Here is a 22,986-nt window from a genome sequence, read left to right as displayed (position 1 = left end):
TGGTAATAACTGCTCTGGAGAGAAAAATGCAGGCCAAAGGAGAGTGGATGGAGGTTGAATTTTAAATAGGATGGTTAGCCTACAGGAAGTGAGGGAGCTAACCCTGCAGATATCTGGGAGAATGTATCAGGCAGAAGGAACAGTAAGTGCAATGGCCCTGAGGCAGAGAAAAAGCCTGATGTGTCTGAGGAGCAGTAAGGAGGTCAGTCTGCAGTGGAAGTGAACTAGGAGAAGAGGGGCTTTGAGGAAGCTAGGAGGGGGGACAAAACATGGAGGAGGGCCAGTGTAGGGACTTCAGTCTTGAATCGTTGAGGTGGAGGGCCTTTGGAGGGCTCGGGGTGATATAACTTAAGTGAAAAATTTTTAACGTATTTTTTTTCACTGTGATAAAATATATGTACATGAAATTTGCCACTTTAAGCATTTTTAAGTGTACAGTTCAGTGACACCAAGAACGTTCATGTTGTTGCTTGACCGTTATCACTACCCACCTCCAGAATATTTTCATCTTCCAAAACTGAAACTCATTAAACAATAATGTACCCATGAAACAATACCTATTAAACAATAATGAGCCAGGCCCCTGTCCCTCCAGCCCTGGTAAGCAATATTCTACTCTCTCTATGAATGTGACCACTCAAAGTACCTCATGTGTGTGGGATCATACACTATGTGTGCTTTTATGTCTGGCTTATTTCACATAACATAATGTCTTCAAGGTTCATCCATGCTGTAGCACGTGACAGAACTTTCTTCCTTTTCTTAAAAAATATTTTATTTATTTACCTTAGAGAGAGAGTGAGAGAGCATGGGAGAAGCAAAGGGAGAGAGAGAGAAGCAGACTGCCACTGAGCATGGAGCCTGACATGGGGCTTGATCCCACGACCCTGAGATCATGACCTGAGCCAAAATCAAGAGTTGGCCACTTAACCAACTGAGCCACTCAGGTGCTCCAGAACTTTCTTCCTTCTGAAGACTGAGTAATATTCCATTGTATGTATATATGACGTATTTTGCTTATCCATTCATCTGCTAATGGACATTTGGATTGTTTCCACCTTTTGGCTATTGTGAATAATGCTACAATGAACATGGGTGTACAAATATCTGCTCAAGTACCTTGCTTGGTAATTTTGGCTGTATCTGACCAGAATTTGAAAAGACTCACTCTATAAGAATTGTCGAGAATGGATCATAGGAAGGCAAGAGCTGAAGCAAGGACTAGGGTGAGTGACATGGAGGTAGTGAGAAGTAGTTAAGTTCTGGGTGTATTTTTCAGGAGTAGCTGACATAATGTGCTGGGTGTGAGAGAATTTAGGACCAAGTCTTCCCCAACAATTGGGTGTTTAATGAGTCAGAGTCACTTTTTTTTGTTATATGCTCTTTTATTTTTTTAATGATTATTTTTTTTATTGAAGTGTAATTGACACACGTTACATTAGTTTCAGGTGTACAATATAGCGATTTGAAAACCATATACGTTATGCTGTGCTCACCACTACCGTCTGTCACCATACAATGCTATTCCAGTATCATTGATTATATTCCCTGTCCTGTGCCTGTCCTCCCCAGACACACTCACTTTTGAAGATATTGAAGCAAGTTGCAGAACACTGCCTGAAATATAACATTATTTACATAGAAACCATATAAAACAACAGAATTCATTTTAACAAGTACGTATATGTTTATGTAAATGCAAGACAAAGTTCTACAAGAATACATGCCGAAATGTTTGTTTTTTTTTAATAATATTTTTTTAATTATATTATGTTAGTCACCATACAGTACATCATGATTACCTCTAGAATGAAAGGGAGGAAACACTGCTACTGAGTGGCGCAGTCGGTTGAGGATCCGACTCTTGGTTTCAGCTCAGGTAGTGACCTTGGGGTCATGGGATCAAGTCCTGGGTTGGGCTCTGGAGGGGGGGTGGTGGTACAGAGTCTGCTTGAGGTTCTCTCCCCCTCTCCCTGCTGTTCCTGCTTCCGCTTTCTCTCTATAAAGTAAGTAAATCTTTAAAAAAGTATTTCATATGTCACTCATGTAATTAAAAACTTGAAAAGCCCTAAAAAATAAATAAAAACTTGAAAAACCCTAATAAACATTGTTTACACTTAAAAAAAAAAAAAAGGATAGGAGGTACGCCTAGGTGGCTCAGGGGGTGGGTTAAGCATCTGTCTGTGGCTCAGGTCATGATCCCAGGGTCCTGGGATGGAATCCCGCATAGGGCTCCTTGCTCAGCGGGGAGCCCCCTTCTCCCTCTGCCTGCCACTCCCTCTGCCCACAGCTCTCCCTGCTTGTGCCTTCTCCCTGACAAATAAATAAAGAAAATCTTTTTTAAAAAAATAAAAAAAAGAATAGGAGAGGCGGGTTCAATTTAGGACCAAGTCCTCTCAGACAACTGAGTGTTTAATGAGTCAGATTCACTTTTGAAGCTACTTAATTGCTACTGAAGTGGCCTGAACTCACAGTTCATGCTGGGAAAGAATACAGGAGACCTTCATTTGGTTCAGTCTACTGACAGACAAAACCCTTCTGGCTAGTGTGGGGCCACAGGCGGCAACAGGCCGGGCAGCTTTTAAAAAGTCAGCAATTATGTAGCCTTAAAAATTAAGAGTTTAATCACATATGGAACAATAACCATTTCAACAACAATAAAATGGCAGCAGCCAAATGTCTACTCTTACATAGTACTGTTACTGGAGTCAGATTTGGGGACCCCACAATGACGGAAACGAGACCAGACCCCAAAATCAAAGACACAGGCTTTACTGGGGCTCCAGCTGGAAGAAGACGCAGCACCAACAGCATGGAGTCCCCGCTTATTTAGAGAAAGTTCCCGCTCAGAATCCCACTCCCCGCCAATATGCTAATGAGGGGAAGGGGGGAATGCCTCCTTCTGATTGGTTGGAAGAGCCTTGTCCTGATTGGTTGGAAGGGCCTCGTTCTTGATTGGTCGATATTGGCAGGTAAGTCAGGCAGCTCGTTGGTGCTTTTTGGAGCCAGGGTCCCTTGTTTTAAGTCCCGCTTGGCCACGGGGCCGCATCATGGCCGCATCCTGGTTCTGCTCCGTCGGAGATGCGGTTTTACAATAACAGCCAACAGAAAGTGCTCCAGGTGCGTAATGTTTTTCACTTGGGGCTTGTTCTCACAGTCTCTGTCTCATTATGATGTTTAAAACATATTATTTAATATTGGGGTAGCAAACGATGAAGCTGTGGGGATTCCTATGGCATGCTCCCCTGCCCTGTAGTTTCCACATAGCAGCAAGGAATAATCCTTTTATGCTTTAATAATCGAGGTCATACTGGGGCGCCTGGCTGGCTAAGTCAGTAGAGCATGAGACTCTTAACCTCAGGGTCACGAGTTCAAGTCCCATGTTGGGCGTGGAGCCTACTTAAAAAAAAAAAAAAGATTTAAGTAATCCAGGTCATACTAAGCAAACAAAAGAAACTCAGCAGTCACCTCTGGAGGATGCTGGGTGTGGCAGGACAACCGTAGGGTGGCCCCCACAGGTCGCCTCTTAGTGTTAACACCCTTGTGTAATCCCCTCCCCAACCAAGTCCGTGAGCTCAGAACCAAATCTTTACACCAGTCAAGACTTTCTGTGAGACCACAGAACCCACCAACATCTTGATTACAGTCTGGTGAGAGACTGCAGCAGAGGACCCAGCTAACCAGGCTGGGATTCCTCAGCCACGGAAACCGTGAGATAATAAATGTGCATTGTTTTAAGCCACTATGTTGGCAATTTGTTACCCGGCAATAGAGAAGGAATGGACTAGGGAATTAATTCATTATTTTGAAAATTTATAAAGGGAAAGAGCCAGGCATGTATTCTGCCTGTCCTATGCAGGGTAATCAAATAGCTGATGTAGGAAACTTTTCATATATATATATGTATATGAATATATACATATATATATATGAATAGGTATGTGAATATATATATATTCCAGCTAATGAAAGAAGGAAAAAATGAAATGTCAACACTTTGAAACTTCTAAAGAATTAATAGATGTAGGCAAAAATCATTTTTGGTTGCTTATATAATGACACGAGGGGCAATCAAACATTACGCATCTTCTAGCAAAAGTGCCCAACATTATCAATGAAATAATTTTGCCCCCTCCCCCCCAAAAAAGTAAATTTGAATCTGATCAGGTCTCTGGATATAACTACCAATTTATGAAAAAATCCAGAGGAACATGTTAAATAGTACCATGGGGATATAAGCAACGAAATTCAGATGGTAGGAAACTCTACAGGACAAATGACCCAGTTTTTTCAATAGAAAAATAAAACAGAAAAATAGATTTGAAGGAGAATCCTGGATCCTCAAAAAATTAAAAGTAGAACTACCATGTGATCCAGAAATTTCACTACTGGGTATAAATCCAAAGGAAATGAAATCATTATATCAAAGGGACATCTGCACCCCTATGTTCATAGAAGCATCATTTTCAGTAGCCAGGACATGAAAACAACCTAAGTGTCCATTGACAGATGAATGGATAAAGAAGTTGTGCAATGGAATATTATTCAGCTGTGAAAAAAGAAGGAAATCCTGCCATTTGCAACAACATGGATGGACTTTGAGAGCATTAGGCTAAGTAAATAAGTCAGACAGAGAAAGACAAAAACTGTATGATTTCACTTATATGTGGAATCTAAAAACAAACAAAAATAAAACAAACTCCTAGAAAAAGAGATCAGATTTGTGATTACAAGGCAGGGGGTGGAGGGTAGGGGAAATAGAGGAAGGTAGTCATAAGGTACAAACTTCCAATTATAAGATAAAGAAATACCAGAGATGTAATGTACAATGTGATGATTATAGTTATCACTGCCATAGGTATATTTAAAAGGTGCTAAGAGAGTAAATCTTAAAAGTTCTTATCACAAGAAAATAAAAACTTTCTTTCTTTCTTTCTTTCTTTCTTTCTTTCTTTCTTTCTTTCGGTATCTGTCTATATGAGGTGATGGATGTTAACTAATTTACTGTGGTAAGTATTTCACGATTTATATAAGTCAATCGCTGTGCTGTGATTACACTTTAAACTTACACAGTGCTGTATGTCGTTGTATCTCAATAAAAGTGAAACCGAAGAAGGAGAATCCTAGAGAGTAAAATAGATTCAAGAGTTCTTTTAACAATTGTGATTCTTTATTCTTATTTGGATGCTGATTCATATAAACTCTATGAAAATTATTGGTAAGACAGTTGGGACAATTGAACGCCAGATAGTTTACAAAATTCAGGATTTATTGCTCATTTTTTTAGGTGTGATGATGGTTTTGTTGTGGGTTTTCTAAAAGGAACCTTATGTTTTAAAGATATATATATATACTTATATATATATATATATGTACAAATGAAATTACAAGATGTCGGGGATTTACTTCAAAATAATCTATTCGGGTGGAGAGGAAGATATGGATGACTCAGCATGAATCAGTGATGAAACTGTGTGATGGGTATATGAGTGTTCATATACTATTCTCTCTACTTTTGTATGTTTAGATGTTCCATAAAAAAAAAAAATAAAACCCCTAAGTCCAGTCATGTCCCTCCTTCCATGTTTTCCATCTTGCTCAGAGTAAGAGCTGGAATGGCCTGTAAGTTTCCCCATTATTTCGACCCTCCTTCCTCGTCACTACTTCTCTGAGCTCATCTCCTACTATTCTCACTCTTTTCATTCCACGTGACGCTCATTGGCCTCCTTGTTGCTTCCTGAATACCCCGAAGCGTGCTCCTACCTTAGGGCCTATGTACTTGCTATTACTACGGCTTTTAAACCTTTGCTCCTCGACCAGGTACCCCAGTGGCTCTCTTTCTCAGTTCTTTTAGGTCTCTGCTCAAATGTCAACCCCTCAGACAGGTCTTCTAGATTATCCCACATAAAATAGTGATATCTACCCAATATCGATGTTCTTCTTGTCCTTATTTTCTTGCCCTTGTTTTTCTCTGTAGAACTTGTCATACATTCTACTTTGACATACGTTATAGTTTGCCTGCTTGATTTCTTGATTGTCTTTCTTCTCCAACTGGATATAATCCCAGGAAGGCAAGCAAGGACTTAAAACATTTTTCAATCACTATAGCCCCAATGCCTAGATCAGTGCTTGTTACATAGTAGGTGCTCAATAAATATTTGTGAGATAAATGAATGCTTGTTCAGCCTACACTTGTCTTTTGTTCTTTATTGTGAATAATTTCAAACATACAGAAAAGCAGAGAGATTCATATAATGAGCATCCTTATATACGTCACTTAGATAAAGCAACTGTGAACATTCTGCCATATTGGCTTTATCTCCTTTTTCTTTTTTGGCTAAAGTATTTTAAAGTATTTATAGTCAACATGCCATTTCATCCCTGAATATTTCAATATGCGTCCTTTAAAAAAAATCACACCCTTCTTTACTGAGCCACGATACCACTGTAACACCTAACAAAACAAACCCCAAATCTGTGCTCTCGTCGAATCCCTCCATATCCACATTTCCCCCAAATGTCTTTTACACTTGATTCAAACCAGGCCCAATGAAAGTCCACAAATTATGTCTGACCATATCTCATAAGTCTCCTTAAGCCTAGAATCGCCGCTCCTCTCTCTCCTCCTCCCTTTTTTCCAGGTCATTGACTTGTTGGAGAAACGAAGTCCATTGTCTTACTGGTAGAACGCCCTCCCTTCTTGGCTTTGTCTGATTGCTTTCTTGCGATGTACTTAACTTGACCCTCTTGCTCCTGTATTTCCAGTACACTAGAAGCTAGATCTAAAGATCTGATCAGATTTTGGCCAGACATTTTTGGCAAGAATTCTTCCTAGGTGGTGCTGTGTGTGTCCTGTTGCATCACCCCAGAAGGCTCAGAGTCACCAGCTGTCGCATTAGCGAAGCTAAGATTGATTAGTGGGTTCAGGCGGTGAAAAGCCGATCCCTGCATTGTAAAGTTATTTCTTCACTTGTAACCAGTAAGAGCTCTGTGGGCCGAGGATTTGGCACCACGTGACTATTCAGCCTTCCTTGAACCTTTCACCTCATGGTTTCAGCATCTAATGATAATGTTGCCTGAGTCAATTATTTCATCCGCGGTTATAAAACTCTAGTGCTATTCTCCCTTCATCATTTATGAGGAGGCATCATTCTGTCAAGAAGAGCTTCCTCCCCTCACTGACTAGGGCAGAATAAAGTCTTTCCCTTCAGGGGCACCTGGGTGGCTCTGTCAGTGGAGCTTTCAACTTTTGATCTCAGGTCTTGATCTCAGGCTGTGAGTTAAAGCCCCGTATTGGGTGTGGAGCCCACTTAAAAAAATTTTTCTTCCCCTTTAATACCTGTTTTTCAGAGTAAAGATTTGATCTAACAGCCACCTAACAAATTCTTTCTTGTTCTCTCTCAGTATCATGAACTCAGTGATCTTTGAAAAGACCATCAAGGTGTTTCATTCAGTTGCGTTCATTATTTTTTTTAAATAAATTTGAGTTGTGGAATAATTTTAGATTTATAGAAAAGTTGCAGAGACAGTACAGAGAGTTCCCATATGCTCTTATGCAGGTACCCTAACAATATCTTAATGTTACATGGTTCCTTTGAAAAAACTGAGAAATCAATATTGACATATTACTGTTACCTTTTTAAAAAAAAAGATTTTATTTTTTCAGTAATCTCTGCTTCCAACATGGGGCTCAGACTCACAGCCCCGAGATCAAGAGTCACATGCTCTATTGACGGAGGCACCCAGGTGCCCCGATACATTACTATTATCCTAACACCAGAGTTTTATTTAGGCTTCGGTTTTTCCACTAATGTCCTTTTTCTGTTCCGGGATCCATTCTAGGGTCACTCATTCATTCTTTCTTTTTGATGCTTAAAAATGACCCAATTCAATCAAGTGGGAGCCCTGGCAGGCTGGCCCTGTGTCCTCTTGACTTGACCATGACCCTAAATAGTTTTTGATAAGCTCCCCTTTCCTTTCTGGCCCAATGAGATGTCCCAGGCTCACCTGGATTTGATTTCTTTGCCGACATTTACAAAAATCTACTAAGTGCATTTAACTGGCAGGTGAGGATTTTCAGTTTTTCCTGAAAAGTCAGCCAATCTGGCAACACCGACCCTGCGTGCCAGCTTTCAGCCTTGTAGGGCCGTCTTATTTAGAAAGGGTGTGCACGCCCCCCCGGTTTGACACAATCCTATAATCCTATAACCAGTTTGCACCATGCCTTTATGTAAGCTGCCTGGATTCTGCAGGCATCTGAGGTTGCTGCCTCCGGGTTCAGAGCAATCCGCTTTCCCCCCTCCCTACCGTCTTTCCGTCGTATATAGGAAGTGTCTCCTATGTGCCGACCGCCATGCGAGGCGCTGCGGTTCGAATGGCAAACAAGACAATATGCGGGTCATCGACCTGTTTGATCTTAGATCCATTCCCTGATCTTTCGCAAACGACATTTCCGAGGTGCCACCACCAGCTGGCCAGCTGACTTCCAGCTACGTTGAGGCAGAAGGAGGGACTGGCAGGAGACGGGATGGTGGGACAAAGGGAGGAGCTAGGCCTTTCCCCTCTTCCCAGGTTCGGTGAGTCTCTTCTATGGCTTAGCCTCTCACCTGGCAGCCCCTGCTGTGGTTTTAGTGCCTCTTCTTCAGTGGCCCCAGAGAGGGACGCCACCTGCTCCCCGTGCCCCTGCTGTGAAGACAGGCACCATCCCCTCCTTGGCTTCTCAGCTGTTGGCTCATTTGTGTAATCCATTCCTTGTGTGAACTTCCCTCTGATTGAAAGCCTTGGTTCGTTTCTGTTTTTCCGGTACCATAGACCTGGCTCCTAGCCTTACGGAGCATATACCAATTTCTTAATCTACATTTACTTGCTTTGTGACTCTTGCGCCAATAATTGAATCTCTCCCAGCCTCCGTCTTCCTTATCAGGAGTGCAGGATAATAATAGTACCCATCTTGTATTCCTGTTGTAAGGATTAAATGCAATGCTGCATATAAGGTGCTTAGCTCAGTCCCTGGAACATAATACACCTTCAGAAATGCTACTTACTCTAGGCTACAGGGTTCAAACTGTACCTGTCCCCAGCAGGGGACAACCAGGGACTTCTTTCTGTCTGGCATCTCAGACACACATCTGATGTTTATTGAGCACCTTACTATTACCAAGGTCTTGTTTAATCTTGATAAATATCTTTAAGGTATAGGTATTACTAATCTCCCCATTTTCCAGAGGAGGAAATAAAAGCACGGAGAGGTTGACTAAGTTGCTCAAGGTTTCACAGCGAGTATAGAAGAGGGGGCATGGTTGGCAACTGAGCGAGCTGCCTTCAGAGTCCAGGGCTTTAACTGTATATAAACTCCACCCAGTAGGTTTGACGCCGTTTGTTAAAATATGTACAAATGTGTCTGTTCCGTCCAGTAGCTCACAGCCTAGCTGGAGAGACAGGCTTGCTGATTGCTAAGCACGATGCAATGTGGTGATGCTAATCATTCTTTTGTGTGCTTGTTCATTCAATCATTCATTCATTCAGCAAGCTCTGGACACCAGTGATATGCCAGTCACTGGGCTAAGGGCCAGTGAGGAGGCTGGTGTTGTGGGACCCAGACCTGCATACCTTCTCTAGCCACTGCATGCAGAGTGGTGGAATGGGAGGCTTCTGATATTTCCTGTTTTTATTCCTCCAAAGCACAGGACTTTGGAGTCAGACACATTTGAGTTTGCCTCCTCCTTCTTGATTTACTTGCTGTGTGACCTCATGCAAATCACTTAACCTTTCTGTGCTTATTTATATATGTAAAACTGGGGATATAATAATACTTCCCAGGTTTAATGTTAGAATGCGACGATGAATACAAAGCTCTTAGCAGAGTGCTGGGCCCATAGCTTGGGCTTAATTATTAGTTGTTAGTATTATTTGTTGATGACGTAGTTGATTACCCATGACCCCCAACAATGGAAAACTTGTTCTAAATACCCTTAGTTTGGCAATGTTTTGCTCCTCTAACAGCCAGATGCGTTCTTTTTGGCTTTTCAACTGACAAGTCTCAGCAGGGCGAAAACAATGCTAGCAGGCATGACAGACAAATCATTATTGAAGATACAAAGTGGGCTGTTGATTTCCAGGTGCTACACAGAAGGCCTGGAGAGAGCTGGAAGCTCTGCAGCCTTCCTCCGCCCTCCCAGCAAGCCTAACCCTGCTTGGCTCCAGCTCGGTCATGCCTGGATGGGTTTAGAGAACCGCAACCAGTTCTAATGGAGAAGTTATGAACTTCATTCCACAAGCTTGGATGGGAAACAGGTAAGATTGTTTACTTTCCTGTAACAATGTAATTTCTTTTTCTGGCTTCTTCTTCCAGGAAGCAGAAACTTATATATCAACCAATCCCAAGTCTAAAGATGAGCTAGCTATATGCTGAAGACTCCCAAATAAATATCTCCAGCATCTTCCCTGAAATCTAAGCACACATTTCTCTGTCTGCTTGACAGCCTCGCATGGATGTTTAATAATCATCAAATGAATAATCACCCAAAACTGAACACCAGATTTTTCTTCCCAACCCTGCTCCTATGTCCTCTCCATCACTGGAATTTCCAGTGTGATGGGGTGAGAAGAGTGTTTTTTCTTATTCATAATTAGCCTTTTCCAACCAGACCTGAGTTTATGCTAATGAGGTGACTCTTGGTGGGCAAACAGGGCTGGTTGCCAGGGGAAACCAACCAGGGAATTAGAGGATTGGAACTCTCTGCCCTATTCCCTCCCTCCACCTGGTGGGAGGAGACAAGGGCTGGGGATTGAATTAATCTTCAATGGCCAATGATTTAATCAACCATGCCTAAATAATGGGACCTCCATAAAAACCCCCAAAAGATGGGGTTTGGAGAGCTTCCGGGCTGGTGAACACATAGAGATGCTGGGGTGGGGGGGTGGCACATTCTGAGAGGACGTGGAAGCTCCGAGTGTTCTCCCCCAATGCCTTGCCCTAATCAGAGTTGTATCCTTTATAAAAAACTAGGAAATGGAAATAAAATGTTTCCCTGAGTTTTGTGAGCTGTTCCAGGATGTTATCAAACCTGACAGATAGTTGTAGGAATCCCCAACTTTGTAGCCAAATTGGACAGAAATGTGGGCACTGTGGACACCCATCACTTATGACAGGCATCTGAAGTGGGGCAGTCTTGTGGAACTGAGTCCTTAACCTGTGGGGTCTGTGCTAATTCCAGGTAGCTAGTGCCCAAGTCGAGTTAAATGATAGGACAGCCAGCAGGTGTCCAGAGACTTGGAAAATGGGTTGATGTAGGGGAAAAAACTCCCGTCCATTTGGTGTCAGAAGTGTTGTGAGTAGAAACAGATCTTAGGAGTACTGCCCCATTAGAATGCAAGTTCAGTAGGACAGGGATCTGGGGATGCTGGGGACACCGCTGTAATTCCGTTTGCCTAACCCCCAGCAGGTGCTTGCCTGTCACACAGTAAGTGTTTAATAGTTATTTGTTAAATTAATGAATTTGGGGTTCACCACTCTTTTCTCCAGAATAGTGTTTTAGTTCCAAAGAACTTACAAAGGGCCAAGATAGTCAAGGAAAGGTGTCTTCCTTCCTTCCTTCTCAAAATGAAGAACACCTGCTGGCTAACATATCAAAGACCCATCAGACACTGTCCTGAATCCCTTCCCTCCTCAGCCATGCCCCGACTGAGCTGCCCACACATCTGCCTCCCACTCCCCACCTTCTCATCAGTCCTCTGCAGTCTGCTGTCGTGAATGTCACTGACTTCCCTGACGGATGGATGGTTTTCAGCTCTTCCTTTATCCTGTGGACCACTCACACCTTCATGAAACTAGTTCTTTTCTTGATTTTCATGATGCAGTGTGCTCATTTCTTCCACTGGGCCTGAAGACCCAATGATAATTGCCTGCAAGGGATCCCTCTGTACATGTCCCCTAAGCACAAAAATTCAACAAGCCCAATGTTTAGAAACCCTCCAAACAGCCAGGGTTGCCCTTCTTGGGCAAATGGAATCATGGAATCACTGACCATTCACTTGTCCGAGATGCAAATCCAGCCCTTGTCCTCAATTCCAGTCTTCTGCTTAGTTGCACATCTAATCCATCATGAATTCTAATAGTCTCACTTCCTCATGTCTGGAACCATCTCCTTCTTCCTACAGCCACTCCCGTAGCTCACATTGCCATCTTTCCTCAGACCGCTGCTCTTCTGGTATCTTTTCTGGTCCCCTTCCAATCTCTTCTCCACACAGAAGCCAGAGAGATTTTTCTAGAATGCCACCTTGATCCTCAGTTGAGAAACCTTCCCTGGCTTTGATTACTCTTAGGGTAAATTCCTTAACCCTACTTATGATGACCTGCCTGGTTCAGCCCCACCATGGCTTGCCTTCTGCCCTCTAGACAAGCAGAACTTTCTTTCCTTCCACCTGCCATGATTGTCAATGCTATGCATTCTTAAAGGAAGATAAGAATTATGCCTGCCTGCCTTCCTTCCTTTCGAAAGTTTGTTTGTTTATTTATTTATAATTTCTGCACCCGGTGTGGGGCGCAAACTCACGACCCTGAGATCAAGAGTTTCATGCTCCTCTGACTGAGCCGGCCAGGCTCTGCATTCTTGCTGACAGTGATACTGGTCTGCAACACAGCCCTTCTCAATTTCTCCTTCATCTCCTTCATTTCTTCCCTTCATCTTGTAGCTCTTATGTAACATCCCGCCAGGTATCAGCTTAAAAACCAGCCCTGCAGGAGTTTTCCCTATCTTCCCAAGTCTGGTGCAGCACAGAATGCTATGTGTTCACTCAACTGGGGGGTTCTTACTTATTGGGCTCATTGCTGGACTGTATCTCCCAGGCTCCCGTGCGGACAGTGGGGCCTTGTGACTCATGGCCACGGCTTGAACACCTATTCAAATCCTAATCAATAAAAACCTCCTAGGTCACCCTCCTCCCTTCAGTCTTTCTTTTCCTCCTCTGCCAGGTGGATGCAGGCGACCCCATGGAGAACTCTGACACCCCATGGGAGGGCAGTGGAGCCTGGATCCCTGAATGACTGTGTGGAGCAGAGCCCCACCTGCCCTCTCCCCAACCAGCACTTAATTGTAACATGAGTGAGAAATCAACTTGATCGTACTGAGTCACTGAGACTTAGGGGTTGTTTATTATCGCAGTTAGCCTAGCCTGATAAATGCAGTTGGGTGAATTGTTCTGCCCTCCCCACCCCCATTCTGCCATAGAATTCTTTCCCTCCCACCACAGCACTTAGCAGAGTGAAAAGCAACAGCCTCTCACCTGGCCGTCTCTTCACCTAACCAGGAGCTGTGGGAAGATGGGGATGGCCCATGCCTGTCTCGTCCTCGGTGTAAGCTGCCATTCAGCTCCGCACCTGGCTTGTTGCAGCCACTAAATAAATATTTGTGGAATTGCTTTATGGTTGTTGAGTTCTCTGTTCCTGAATGCCTATTTTGGTCACTTGCCCAGGACTGGGATTCCTCCTGCATCTTGCCAGGCTCCTCTCCCGACACCCCGGACCCGCCTCTGGACCAGTCCCGTAGCTGGGGCTCCCAGATGACACAGCCCCTGAAGCCAGTCTGCCTCCTGGAATTCCCCGTATTGCCACTGTTCCCAGGCCTGGGCCTCCACCCACCTGTCAGAATCCCTGACGCGGCCTGGTTTTCTCATGCCTGCTGTCTGCCTCGTGGCTGTCACATCCCATTCTGCCGGACTGGATTTCCTCTCCAGTCTTATAACTCTCAACTCTCCCAGTTGCATGCTGAGGCTCTGGCAACAGGGACAATCACCAGGATATGTTGTTAGCAGAAAGAAATTGGGGTATGTAAAGGGGTATATGTTGTGCAAACATTTGCGAAAAAATAATCAAAACACATCAGAAAACTGGAAACAGGACAGGGGTAGAGGGGTGGGGAGTAGAGACCTGGGAGTTGGGTAGAGGGGAGTTATCTTTTACCGGTTTATTCTGTGTGGTGGACTGAATAAGGGCTCCCCCTCCCCAGGATGCCTACATCCTAATTCCCAGAATCTATTACCTTACATGGCAAAAAGGACTTTAGAGATGTGATTCAGTTAAGGACCTTAACTTGAAAGATTATCTTGGATTATCTGGGGGGGAGCTCAATGTAAGCACAAGAGTCCTTGTAAGTGGAAGGCGGGAGAGTCAGGATGAGGGAAGTAGAGGTGCCGTTGGAAACGGGGTGGTGGGGTTAGGGGGTGTGCGCGTGTGTGCACGTGTATGTGAAAAGAGAGAGAGAAGGATTATATAAGAATGAAGAAAACTCTAGAAGGTCACACAGCTGATTTTTATAGATTACCAGGGAGGGGCCAGAGGGAAGAGGAGGATGAGAGAGGGTGGGTGCACCAAGAAAATAAGAATAGAAAAGACTGCACTAAAAATGCACAACACGATTCCGTTTATGACCCCCATGTAAAATCACCCCGCGAACGTGGGTAAACATAGAAGGGGAGAAAGTTCATGCAAGAGAACCTACCAAACACAACAAGTCCACAATGATCACAAGATGTTTACCAGGGGTGGAAGATAAGGAAAAACGTAAAAGACCGCAACAGTGTGGAAACTCGGGCTCTAGCAGAACTGATCTGGACGATTATCCTGGTTCCACCCCTTCCTACCGTGAGATTCTGGACAAGTTCCTTAATCCCTCTGAACCTCAACTTCTTCCTCCTCTGGTGAACATGGGTACTAACAGAATCTTCCTCAAAGGGCGTGAACATGGAACGAGGTCATGTCCGGAAGGCACCTAGCGCCCATGCCTGATATGCCATAAGGGTTTAATAACTGGAGGTCACGAACCTTCCAGGGCCAGCCTGCCACGAAGCTCTGGCCGTCCTGTAGTTCTCCCAGGCTTTGCAGCCTGGCCAAGAGCAGGGGCCCAGACGTGTCCCCCCGATGACGACAGACCTGCCAGCCTCAACACCACCTCCTGTGGTAGGAAGGACAGACTCCGGGGCAAGACTGCTGCCCCCATTACTAACTGTGGGAACTTGGATCAGGTTTCTTTCGTTCTCCTGGCTGAATAAGATGCCGTGGCGTGTATACCCCATGTTCTTGTTGTCTGAGTCTTCACATCAACTTGATTGTAGGATAAATCCCTAAATCTACTTGTGTCTGTTTCTGGGCCATCTGCTCTCTTACTCTGACTTTTATTTCTGTGCTAATACTGCACCATTTAATTATTGTCGTTAATAATAGGTTTTTACTAGAGGGCAAAGCCCCTTTCACAACTTTTATTCTTTGGACTGTTCTAGTCCATGCTTATCTTTTTGGTCTTCCAGATGAATTTTGGATTCTTGGTCAAATCTGCATCCTTACTGCTCTGAAATAAGAATTCTTTTGGAGTTTTGTTTGGCATATCTTTGTACAGTGGGGATGTTTTGACAATTCTTGTGTTCTATTTAGCAAGATGGACTGATTCTCCATCAAGCATTATTTGATCCTTCTCAGGGGCACCTGGCTGGCTCAGTCAGTAGAGCATACTGTTCTTGATCTCAGGGTTGTGAGTTCAAGCCCCACATTGGGTGTAGAGCGTACTTAAAAAAAAAAAATCTTGGGGCACCTGGGTGGCTCAGTTGTTAGGCATCTGCCTTCGGCTCAGGGCGTGATCCTGGAGTCCTGGGATCGAGTCCCACATCGGGCTCCTCTGCTGGGAAGCCTGCTTCTTCCTCTCCCACTCCCCCTGTTGTGTTCCCTCTCTCACTGGCTATCTTTCTCTCTGTCAAATAAATTAAATCTTTAAAAAAACAACAACAACTTGATCCTTCTCAATAAAATTTCTTAGTTAAAAAAGATTTCCTGTACATTTTTGCTAGTAAGCCATAAAAAATATCCATGTGGACATTTGTGGGAAATACTGATAGATTTGTTTACATAAAATTACAAGCCCTCCTCATGGGAAAAAGTACCACTATTGCAATTAAGTGGCTATTGAAAAACTGGGGGAAATACCTGCAGCATAAATGATAGAAAAGGGTTAATATCTTTCCATTACTCTCTGTAAGAGCTCTTATAAATAGGAGAAGAGGCATACTCTGATAGAAAAACCGGGAAAGTATGTGAACCAGTAATTCACAAAGGTAATTCACAAAGCAGACTATAAACATATGAAAAAAAAATCAACCTCCAAAGTGTAAATTAAAGCATCAAAGACACATTTTTCATCTAGCATAGGTTTTAAAGGACGATGCCACCTTTTATTGTCAAGTATTTGGGAAAAAATACACAATAAACCAGTGGTATTGTTCAACCTTTCTGGGTGGCAATTTAGCAAGATAGACAGAAAGCCTTAAACACATTCATGTGCTAGTAAAGGAAATGATAGGTGTGTCCAAACATTAATCTAGAAGGATATTTATCTATAATAGCAATACATTGGAAACAACCTATTTGTCAAATAGTAGGGTATTGTTTAGACAAACTCTGGTACATGCTGAAATGCAATGCTGCCAGTAAAAATTATGGGATAGAAATATCTGACCTAGAAAAATATTGATCACGTGTCATTAAATCAGTGGCTCTCAGTCCTGGCTGTATATTAGAATCACCTGAGAAACTTAAAAAAAAAAAAATGTCGATGCCTAGGACCCATAGCCACAGACTGTAATTCCACTGGTCTGAGCTAGGACCCAGGTACTAGTATTTTTTAGAGTTAAGTTAAAATTTTAACTTGGAAATCATTGTAGATTCACATGTAGTTGTAATCAATGAGACAGAGAAACCTTGGTTTCCCTTGATGGTAATATCTTGCAAAACTATATTACACTATCTCAACTAGGATATTGACCACCAAGATAGAGAACATTTCCATCACCACAAAAATCCCTTGTGTTACCCTTAGAGATCTATTTCCTTTTCTTGCCCTATTGCACTGTCTACAACGTACTATGTTGAACAACAGCGATGATTCTGACATCCTTGCCTGGTCTCAGGGGGAAAGCATTCAGCATTTCACCATTAAGTTTAATGAGAGCTGTAGGTTTTTATAGATGTCTTTTATCGAGTTAAGAAATTTCCCCTGTATACCTCGTTTTCTGAGATTTTTTTAAAATCATGAATGGGTGTTGAATTTTGCAAATGCTTTTTCCACATCAATTCCACAAATCATGTGATTTTTTAATCTTCTTCAACCTGTTTGTACGGTAGGTTACTTGGATTTTTGAATATTGAACCAGGACTGCATCTCTGGAACAAGCCCCAGTTGTTCATAGCGTGTATCTATTTTTACATATTGTTGAAGTCTTTTGCTGGTCTTTTGTTGCATTCTTTTGGCATCTGTATTCATGAGGGGTAGTTGTCTTTCATTGTGCTGTCTCTCTCTGGTTTTGGTATCAGGGTAATACTAACTTCATAAAATAATCGGGAAGCATTCCCTCCTCTTTTACTTTTTGGAAGAGATTATGTAGAATTGGTGTTAATTCTCCTTTAAGTGCTGGAGCTCTGCCCATTTTTTTTTTCCAGTCTGTTTTCTCTCTCTTGTTCAGATTGAGTAATTTCTGTCTTTTGTTTATCTGAAATATCACCTGTATAAGAGCAAAAATTTTCGAAAAATTTGTCCTCCTGGTCTCTCTCCCCTCTGCCTCCTGAGGTCTTTCCCATGTATTTCCTTCTGATTCCATTTCTCCACCCAGATCATCAATACCCTTCACAGGAGAGCCACGGGAAGGAAGTTACATGGATTAGACCTTTTACTGTCCTGGAAATTCATTCATTCAACACATATTTTTTTGCATGGCTACCATGGGCCAAATATCAATGAAGAGTAACCCCCAATACAGCTTTGTATTACATATATATATATATATATATATATATATATATATATATATATATATTGGGGGGGTATATTATAATGGTTTGATATCTTGAAAGCCTTTCTGGCTGGGGATAACTGCCCTTCGTGGAGCTAGACAATTCTTAGACATAGCAAAGGGCTCAGCCCCAAGCATGCCTTTGAGATACAAACTAATGAATCTGAAGCCATATCTGCTCTATCCGGCCCATATAGCCCAGGAAGCAGTATTCCTCGGCCTTAATCACCCCAGGGCCAGATACATGCAACTAGGAATCAAGCCTACAGTTAAGGGCCACTCAAACTAGCCACTCCTGGCCGGACTTGCCCTTGCTCCTATGTCTCCTGACCATGCTGAGCCTTCCCCATTTAGCCTTTCGAGGCATGGCATGCCTGCTCTTTCTGGGACTGTGACAGAATAAAATCTGTTTTCCCAAGCCTCTCCTGTGTTCCCTCTTAGGGCCACAGTGGACTGCCCCTCACGTAAGAGCTTCCTCCAGGGGAGTGCACACTCCAGTGCATGAGACCGACGTGGATAAGATAGTGCTGTTTCTATGAATGTGAAGTGATGCCATAGGAAACCTGTGAGGGAGTTCGTGGTGCTCAGAGCAGCTCCACAGGGAGATTTGGCCTGGGTGGCCATCAGAGAAGGTCTCCTTGGGGGGATGACATGTGCGGGAGACCTGAAAGGATGATGGGTAGAAATGAACCAGAGACGTGGAGGAAGTTTTTTCAGGCAGAGGGAACAGCATGTGCAAAGGCATCACAATGGGAGCCAGGGCGTGGGGTGACCGGCCATTCTGCTTATCAGAGGCTGAGTGGGTCGGTGGGAGGGAGGGTTGTGGGCACCAGATTTCCAGTTTGGAGAGTGGGACAGTTCATGGGCAAAGCATTCTAGTTATCCAGGGATGGGGGGCATGGGTGGAGGAGGGAAGGTACTTCCTGGGACACAGGACCCTCATAACTAATACTGGGAAACCCGTGGGCAAACTGGGATGGGTTGGTCACCCTGCATGGCACCTTCGGGAAACTGAAGAAGGTTCTTAGAGTGATTGCCCTCAGAAGCAGACCCTGGGAAGAGGATTCAGGTGCAAGTAGTTTATTTGGGAGGTGGAAGAGTAGGGGAATGGGGAAATGAGACAGAGGAGGGAAGGCAGCCAATCGAGGTACGCTCTTGTATCGGTTTTTATTCTCCAGATAAATACAACCCATAGGAGAGAGATAGATGACAGATGATAGACAGATAGACGATAGATAGATAGATAGATAGATAGATAGATAGAGATGGATAGAGATGTAAAGATATTCATGTGAAGGAATTAACTCACACGAATATGGGGCTAGCGAGTCCTAACTCTGTATGGTGGGCTGGCAGGCTGGAGACTCAGGCAGGAGTTCCCGCGGGCTCGAGGCAGAATTTCTTTTTTGGGATACCTCAGTTTTTGCATTTTAGGCTGTCAACTGATTGGGGCACCTGGGTGGCTCAGTTGGTTAAGCATCTGCTCAGGTCATGATCCCGGGGTCCTAGGGTCGAGCCCCAAGTTGGGCTTGCTGCTCAGTGGGGAGTCTGCTTCCCCCCTGCCCCTACTGCCACCTGTGCTCTCTTTCTCTGTCTCTCTCTCTCTCAAATAAATAAACAAATGAAATCTTAAAAAAAAAAAGTCAACTGTTAATCACATCTACCAAACACCTTCACAGCCACACTTCGATTGGTAGTTAATTGAATAACTGGGTACCACTGGCTGGCCATAATAGACACGTGAAGTTAATCATCACAACTCTCAAGCTGGGGATCACTGTGGGGCATGGGTTTAATCCTGCTGGGACACACTGGGGGCACACACACCTCAGAACAATCCACCCAGGTGACGATCCTGGGCATGTACACCCCGCTCTCATCAGCCATTATCTGGGGGCCGCTGAGGGTGGGAGACAGGTAGGCAAGCAGTTTCAGAGACCAGAGGAGGCACTCAGGCAAAAAGCAAGCCGGAGCTGGAAGCCAGCAGATGCACGCTGGAGTGGGGGGCGTGACGGGAAGCGTGGAGCGTGCACCCCCAGATGGCCTCCATGAGTGGAGCAATGAGAAGAAGAAAGCGAGAAAGAAACTCAACCATAAAGGGTCTTGCAGGCCCTGTGAGGACTGAAGTCTTAGATTAAGAACAGTGGAAAAACATTATACTGGGGGAGGGGGAGGTCCATAAGCAGCTTTGTGTTTTCAAAAGATCTTTAGGCTGCTGTGAACACGACAGGTCGGGAAGGGGCAGAAAGGATGCGGAGCCACTGGCTGGGAGGATCTTGCTGGAGTCCAGGTAGGATGGTGGCATCTGGGAGTAGGTGGTAACAGGGAGGGTGGAGAGAGGACAGATACTAGGGCCGTTTAGGGAACTAAAGCGACAGGTCTTGATTATGGATCTGGGGTATTGGCAGTGGGGTAAAGGAGTGTATCAAAGTTTTTTTTTTTTTAATCTACCTTTTTTTTTATTTTTTCATAAAATCTCTAAAAACTTTTATTTGTTTATTTCTTTATTTTGATAGCTGGGGCTCTGGTGTGGACCAAATAGCCCAGAAGTTGCCTGCAACCAGCTTAAATGACCTTAAGCTGACCTTACCTGCTGCCTGACCTGTTTCTACATCCTAAGATGCTTATTGCACAACCAGAAACCTCCTGTTGAAAATACAGCTGGAAGCCGGCGTAAATGGATGGTAAGAGTGGAAAACATTCCTCTGGTCCCTCGGCGGGAGGGCACATCTCATCATGAGACCAGTGGTGACATGAGGATGAGAAATCAGACACCCAGGACCTGTCACCTTGAAACAGGCACCCCCTAACCCTCTCACCTTAGTTGTCCCAAACATTGGATGTTCCTTAAAAACCACCTGTTTTCTGTGTCCTATTTTGTTTTGTCCACTGTGCAGAACAAAGGATAGATTTACCCACTCTGGGGTGGGGGAGAGGGATGGGAAGAGCAATGTCACATTAGGACTCTCCCAGTTGTCCTGGGTTTTAAGAAGCCAGGTGTAATGAGAAAGCACCAGATGGTGGTGGTGTAGTTGCCCAAAACCGAAACCTCCCCACCCCTATGCCCAGCACCATGAGAATCTTACTCTGGAGGGGACCTTGGCGTAGCTGGCAAACAAGAAGATGGAAACAAAGCATCGTGAGCAGACCATAGAAATGACTAGAAAACCAACTTGAGCTTTACTTTCCACTGGCATCTGAGCCAAGGCGGTAGTGTTTCTCCCATCAACTCCAACCAAGGGGCTCGAGCTGGAAATCTAAGGGTGTGTGTGTCGAAGGCCCCCTGTGATCCACACGTTCTGCTATCCATGTCCTTGGTTGGTCCTCTTCCACAGCGTCCCATGACTGGTCTGCGTGGCAGACAGAATTACGGCTTCCAAAGATCTCACGTCTTAATCCCTGGGACCGGTGAATATGTTATGTCACGTCGCAGGGGGGAATTAAGGTTGAGAACGGAATTAAAGTTGCTAATCAATGGACCTTGAGATGGGGGCGATTATCCTGGATTCCCTGGGTGGGCCCAGTGTAATTATGAGTGGCCTCGAATGGGGAAGAGGGTAACAGAAGAGTCCAGAACCAGAGAGATCGCCTCATTAGAAAGACTCTGCTGGGCGTTGCTGGCTTTGAACATGGAAGAAGGCACGAACCAAGAAACTCAGGCAGCCTCCAGAAGCTGGAGGCAAGGAAACGAATTCTCCTGTATACCTCCGGAACCCTGCCCACGGCCTGGCTTTAGCCCATGGAGACCCATTTCAGACTTCTGGCATCCAGAACTGTAAAATAATAAATCTGTGTCGCTTTAAGCCACCAAGTTTGTGGCGGTTTGTTACAGGAGCAACAGAACACTTGGGAAAAGGGATAATAATACAGGAGGCAGTCAATAAATATTTGGAAATGGAATGAACGAAAGGTGTCTCTGCACCAATAAATCCCAGGCTTTGTTTCACCGTAGGGTGAATCAAAACCCCTCGAAGACCCTCACAACCCTCACCCCACCATTCTAGCCCCGTCGGCTCCCCTACTCCTGGAAGAATCCATTTGGATGTCTTGCTTCTCCCCAACTTGGCCATGCTCTCCTGTGCCTGTGTGCGTTTTCATATGCTGTTTCCTCTTCCGGGACCCTCCCTCCCCACCCCCACCCCTACTTGGGAACACCTCCTCACCCTTCAAGAGTGAATTCAAATGTCACCTCTAGGCGACCTTCCCTAGTTACTCAGGTAGTAACTTTCTATACTCCCCTGCATCCTGCCACTCATTACCTGGTGCGCTATCAAGCTGCCGGCCCCTCTGTCTCCGACACCTCATAGAGGAGACCTCCGCAGACGGGGCAGGTACCCTACTCATCCCTACATGCACCTGGGATAAGGAATCCGGGGAGGGAACCATACTCCCAAAGACTACAAACTAGCCCAAGCATCCTGGTTTTTTCCTTCTTTGAACTCTCTTCCAGACATTCAGTTCATCTCTGAGTCACCTCTTTAAAAACAAAAACAAAAACAAAACCAAGTGTAAGTAACATTTTCTTGATTATAATAGTCATCCTCATCATTGTCTAGTGCGAATCACAGAAATCGACACAGAAGAAAATAAATTCCCACCGGGACCACCACCGTCATCCATAAACCCATATGCCACCCATCGAAATGCATAGCTAATGTTTCTCTAATTCTGACCCTGCTGCGGGCCACCAGGCAGAGCAGGCTCCATCATCAGCCCCATGTACAGATGGACAAACTGAGGCGTGGGACGTTCCTTGGGAGAGCCCCAGTATACACACTTTTATTCTTCTGGGTCTGCACCTGACGTCATTAACAGCAACAGGGGTGTCTCCCTCCATTCTTCATGTGCTACATTTGGGGGTTTTCATCCCTAATTATCATGAGCTCCTATCTCTCAGATTAGGGGCTTGAAAAGCAAAGGTAAAGACTTGAACAGAAGATTTTTGCCACAGGAAGCAAACTCAGAAACCTCTAGGGGCCAGGCACAGTCCGTAATTGGTGACGGGGCCTCGGGGAAGTAGTTTTTCCCAGTTTACAGCTGAGCTTTTAATAACACGTTGGTGTTGACGGTGTTTTAACCATACGTAAGCTTGAATTGTTGTCACCAAATCCATCACTTTTTCCTCTTTTATGTTTTCTGGGTTTCCTTCTAGGC

General features: G+C 44.3%; 1 long non-coding RNA gene across 1 annotated transcript in view; it reads left to right on the top strand.

Annotated features, from left to right (window-relative positions):
* LOC113267572 (uncharacterized) overlaps positions 1-22,986 on the top strand; it is a 108,329-nt gene that overhangs the window by 38,938 nt on the left and 46,405 nt on the right. The window contains exons 8-9 of the long non-coding RNA XR_008960266.1: positions 10,119-10,293; positions 20,349-20,516. This is a non-coding gene — a long non-coding RNA (uncharacterized LOC113267572). The remainder of the gene's footprint in view (positions 1-10,118; positions 10,294-20,348; positions 20,517-22,986) is intronic.

The sequence above is a fragment of the Ursus arctos genome, unplaced genomic scaffold (genome assembly GCF_023065955.2).
Source record: "Ursus arctos isolate Adak ecotype North America unplaced genomic scaffold, UrsArc2.0 scaffold_2, whole genome shotgun sequence".
Classification (NCBI taxonomy): domain Eukaryota; kingdom Metazoa; phylum Chordata; class Mammalia; order Carnivora; family Ursidae; genus Ursus; species Ursus arctos.
Note: the sequence above shows the minus strand (reverse complement) of the source record. Positions and strands in the feature narration are given on the sequence as shown.